Source organism: Pseudophryne corroboree, chromosome 4 (genome assembly GCF_028390025.1).
Source record: "Pseudophryne corroboree isolate aPseCor3 chromosome 4, aPseCor3.hap2, whole genome shotgun sequence".
Classification (NCBI taxonomy): domain Eukaryota; kingdom Metazoa; phylum Chordata; class Amphibia; order Anura; family Myobatrachidae; genus Pseudophryne; species Pseudophryne corroboree.
In genome coordinates, this window is record NC_086447.1 from 621,851,572 (window position 1) to 621,857,178 (window position 5,607).

General features: G+C 44.8%; 1 pseudogene; it reads right to left on the reverse strand.

Moving 5' to 3' along the window:
- Positions 1 to 4,428: 4,428 nt before the first annotated feature.
- On the reverse strand, positions 4,429 to 4,548 carry LOC134912345 (5S ribosomal RNA; annotated as a pseudogene).
- Positions 4,549 to 5,607: the final 1,059 nt, after the last annotated feature.

The following is a 5,607-nucleotide window of genomic DNA, read 5'->3' on the forward strand; positions in this document are numbered from 1 at the left end:
AGCCTCTTCTACGCCGAGAGTTTCTCAAGTAACCTCCTTCTATCCATACTGTGAGGAAGGGGGATATCCATTCCCTAAAACCGTCTGCCCACCGAGGAGGGGTCTCTGAAAATAGCTGTTATAAAAAACACCACCGGGTTGACCATATCCAGTCCCACCTTGGTCCTCGGTTTGCACGCAATGCCTCTCTTGACTATATTCATTTTGTTTCCCCACAACAGCAGGAAAAACAAAGAGCCAATTTTAGACCACAGTGGTTGTGGCAAAAAACATACATAACTGACATATAAAAACAATAGGATTAGATAGGTTTTACACAAAGCAACCCTTTCCCTCAGGGAGAATTTCCATCCTCTCCAACTTCTTACTTTCCGGGTCGCCTCTTCCAGTATCCTTTCCCAATTTGCTGTAGCATAATCGCCCTGGTCGAATCTTATTCCTAGAATCTTAATTGGATGGCTGGCCACAGGGAGGCTGTCCGTAAGGTCGAATTCTCTACCTTCCTCCCCCATCCAGAAAACTTCACACTTGTCCTGATTTATCATGGAGCCCGAGGCTCCTGAGTATTCGCCTATCAGTTGGTCCACATCACAGGCCTCTGTGTTTGATGACAGAACCACTGTGACATCATCAGCATAGGCAAATACCCTTAGTGGTTCTCCCTGGCCCAGCTGCACCCCTCCCACCATGCTGTCCTCAATCCTCCGAATAAAAGGATCGATCGCAAACACGTAAAGAAGAGGGCTCAGGGGGCAACCCTGACGGACACCAGAGTTCACCACAAAGGCAGGCCCTACCCAACCATTAACAAGCGGGAAGCTCTCGGCCTTGCTGTACAATATGCGTAGCCAATTGACTAACTTAACTGGAATGCCATACCTTTCCAGCAAAGTCCTGAGGTACTCATGGTTGACTCGGTCAAAAGCTTTGGACTGATCCAATGCCAGTAAATATTTCCCCCACTTCTCAACCTTGCACCGTTCTATGGCCTCCCGGACACCAAGGACAGCACTAAATGTGCTTTGACCTTTCACAGTACAATGCTGAGAAGTTGAGAGCAACTGCCCGGAAAATTCCATCAGCCTATTAAATATGATTTTTGCCAACACCTTCCTATCCGTATTGAGGAGTGCTATGGGGCGCCAATTCTCAATGCGGGCTGGGTCCTTTCCTTTAGAGAGTAAGATAAGCGCAGAAAGCCTCATGGATGGAGGGAGTTTACCCTCTGCCAGGCCACTGTTAAAAACCTCCACAAGACGAGGTGCCAGGACATCTGAGAATTCTTTATAGAATTCAGCTGTCAAACCATCTGGCCCAGGTGTCTTTTTTGATGTTAAACCGCCAATCGCTTCCCTGACCTCCTCCACAGATATCTCACTCTCTAAGCAGTCAATTGAGGCATCCAGTTCCACAAGCCCTGGTATCCTCCCCAGAAATTCCTCCATCTTTTCTCTGCTAAGTGCCTTCTCGGACAGCAGATCAGTGTAATAGGTTCTAATGACTTCCAGGATGCCCTCTCTCCCCTCCTGCACGACACCCTTTCCATCAATCAGACCTCTGATTTCCTTTAACTCGATCTTTCGCCTACAATTCTGGTAGGGATCTGGGGAGTGGTACTTGCCATAATCCCTCTCCCGAGTCAAAGATGAAAGTCTACTATACTGCAACTGCTGCATCCGAGATTTCACCCGGGAGATTTCCCCATCATCTCCTCTTTCAGAGATCAGGAAGTCTAATTTCCTCCTCAGAGCATAATAGGCATTTTTCTTTACCAAGTTTTTCTTTGCTACCAGCCACTTGAAAAACCCTCGGGTCCTCTCTTTGACCTCCTCCCACCACTCCGATCTACTCCATCCTGCCTCCAACAGTGATTCCTGTGCTTGGAAGAATTCCCTTAAAGAGTGTCTTACCTTCTCTTCCTTTAAGAGCTCTGAGTTCAGCCTCCATAGGCCCCTTCTTTTCAAAATGGACTGTGAGGCATTCAAAGAAAAAGTCAAGAACCCGTGATCCGAAAATTCTACCAACCTTACCTGTGAAGGCAAAGTCTTAGAAGTTTCTTTAACAAAAAATCTATCTATTCTAGTCCTACTCTGACCATTAAAGTAAGTGTAACCCGTGAGGTCTGGATGGTGCCGAATATGAACATCAACCAAACCCGCCTGCCTAACCATTGATACTAAATAATTTGAATCATAGCCCATGGTTTTTTTGGCTCCTCCCCTGTCTTTTGGCCTAACTACGGCGTAGAAATTGCCACCAAAAACAACCTGCTGGGCCGTAAAAAGAAATGGCTTGTTCCTCTTGAAAAGGCATTTCCTATCCCAGGCTGTCTGGGGCCCATAGATGTTGATCAGCCTTAGGTCATGCCCTCTCAAGGTGACATCTAAGATCATACACCTTCCATTTTGTAACTCAATAACCTTGTGCACAGTTACTATGCTGGCAAAAAGTACCGCCACCCCACCATAAGGCTCAGCTGCAAGAGACCAATAGAAGGGCCCACCTCTCCACTCACTTTTGGCTTTGTGAAGAGCTGCCAACCTGTTAACCCGGGTCTCCTGCAAAAACAAAATATCAAAATCCTGGTTGTTAAAAAATTCAAAAGCCATAAACTGAGCGTTATCGGAAAGAACGGAAGCCACATTAATCGTGGCGCATCGTATAGGGTGGAGATCCATGTTTCTTTGGTGATTGAGTTTCACTACCCATTTTCCTTATTCACTTCTCCCCACCACCTCCTTCACCATCGCCACCACCAACACCACATTCCATTCTTACGACAGCCTCACCTTCTTTCATCCCGGTTCCCTCCACGCCTGAACCAGGATCTGGGGGTTTCCGGGCAGGATCCATTGAAGGCGAATCCTTCTCTATTGCGGATTCCTGCACTCCCTCCCCAATTTCCTCCATGTTTGATTCTACATGATCACCTTCCTCCTTGTCCTTCCCCACTAATGTAGATCCTACCGGGTCCCACTCCCACTCACTTTCTGATTCTTTCCCTGAAACCTCCGTCAAACTTCCTTTTCTCTCCTTCTTCTTTCTTCCGCCTTCCCCACTCCCTTTCTCTCTCTTCCTTCTCTTCCTTACTTTCCTTTGCTTTAGCACTAGCTCTCCTTTTTCTCTCATTATTTCCCTCTCTTCATCCGTAGGTGCCCCTTCAAACCTATTGAAACGTAGTAAATTTTCTTTAATTATCCCTGCCTGCCTTTTTCCTCCCTTTACTACTAGTTGGAACCCCTCATCTTTCTCTTAATTTCCTTCCTTTCCCTTCCCTCTTCCTCCTGCCAACTTCCATTCCACCGTCCCTTCCTGTACCTTCACTGATCCTACTTGCACATTTTTCTCTCTTTCTTCTATCTCCTTTGCCCTCCTCTGTGTTACTAACTCCTCTACACTTTTTCTTCTCCTCCTCCATTCCTTTGTTTTCACCGCTTCTGGGCATCTACTATATGGGTGACCTTCACCCCCACATAAATTGCAACAAATTATATTACATGTCTTTGAAGTATGGCCCAGTCCGCCGCATAGATTGCACTTGACCGCGTCGCACTCATGGTTCAAGTGCCCAGGGTCACCACACCTGAAACAAGTCTTTGGCTGACCCTGGTAGAACATCTGAATGCGATCGCGGCCAATGTATGCGGCGGACGGCAGATGTTTTACACCTTCTCCACTTCTCAACAAGTGCACATTTGCTGACCAAGTTTCCCCCCAAACCGCAAGTGTATAATCATTTTTTTCCAAACTTAATACCTTTTTGCATTGCCTGCTGAGCCAGAATTTGATGTCATTTTCTGGTATTGTCTCATTTCTTACCAGTATAGAAACCTTTGAGAAAAAAGCTTTTTTGGGGCCGCACTAGTCTTACAATAAGGTTGTAATGCCCTCTGAAAGACTGATTTATGACGCTAAATTGCGTTATGTATACAGCAACTTTGTGCATAGGGAAAATAATCCTTTTTGCAAATATTTGTTGCTATCAGTGGTGCTCCCTAGAGTCAAGAAGAGTATCAACAAAGACAACCCAACAAAGAAGAAAAGTTGGAAAGTAGACTCTTGTGTGGGAGCACTCAATTCAGAGGATTATATTAATCAATTCTGATAAAACATAATTTTATTAATTGATTATTAAAATATGATTGTAGGAGTAGATTGTCCGTAAGATAGTGTAGCTACGCGAAAATATAACACTATATTGTGTGCAATTATGTGGTTTTCAATACCACAATGGAAACCGGAAATCAAATATTTGGGCTATTGGTTTTACTGAGATAACAGTAACACCTTTGTATAGTATATGACCATCATTTATTCTACAGCAGTCCTATTCAGGATTAATTAGTCGTAGAGAATTAAATCATAGGTCATACAGAACCGAATGCCAATTGGTATTATTAGGGATCACTCTAGATCGGGCAGAAGAATATTTTGCAGTACCAGGGTGTTCCAGGGTGGTCTCCCATCCGAGTACTGACCTGGCCCTCCACTGCTTGGCTTCCAAGATCAGACGAGATCGGGCATCTCCAGCGGGGTATGTCCGCAATTTCTTAATCTGCCCGTTCAGTCAATCCCAATACCCGTATCGCCAGAGTTGTATATCAGAGGTGAACTGAATCAGTCGTGTGTTCAGTATCTGAATTTATCTTATGCCCATGAAAATGGATTCGTAGCAATATTAGTCACAATGCAATAATTATACACAGGGGCGTCTACTGTGCATTTAAACAAAATTACATTAAGGACAGTTAGCATATGCAAAAAAATTCTATGCAGGGGCGTCCACTTGCATATCCGGGATATGATGATGATATATAATCAGGCAACAATTATAGCAAACCTGTTGCTGTATGCAATATACAGTATATGTGGCCTCTAATAATGTATACCACACACGCCACCACAGCAGAGAGTAATGCACACAGAAATAATTGAGTAACAATTTGCTGCAAGTGTGCAGCTAGTGAACCTCTTTGGGATTCCTTGTGCAATAATCTGCCGTATTTAGGAATATAATAGTTTGCTCCTAATACCTTATTTAATACCATATAAGTCCAGCACCTTTTGGAGCAGTCGGAAAATGTGTATGCACTATGATAGTCAGATAGCTATAAAACTTAGGCTATCAATGATAGACATATAGAACATTGTATAATGCACATACACATATAGGCAGCATATAAATATTTTGAGGCAAGTTGGTAGCCTATTTGGGCTGTAGTGAGTATGCTGAGAAAAAATTGGGAAATTATAAAGTATGGTTTGTGTATTAATACGATACCAATCCCAAGGGGCTGCCTGTGGAGAACTGCCGTTTGATAGCTCCTGATGGTGACAGGATCCTGGAGGTGTAGTGAAGCCGGGTTCGTATGCTGGCTTCAGTAGGTAAGGTTTGAGGTGAAGGTCAGCTATTTCCTAACGCTGGCAGTGTCCGCTGCTCCACAGCGTGTGGTAGCTGTGTGCCTCCCGGCTCTCAGCGGCTAAACGCCGTTGCCCGGGTAACTGTCCTGGAGTTCCGGTTGGTGCGATCACGTGTGCGCACCACGTGATCGCATGGGAAGATGACGTACGTTTCGCAGTGTAGCTTGATCACAGAACGTCTTAATG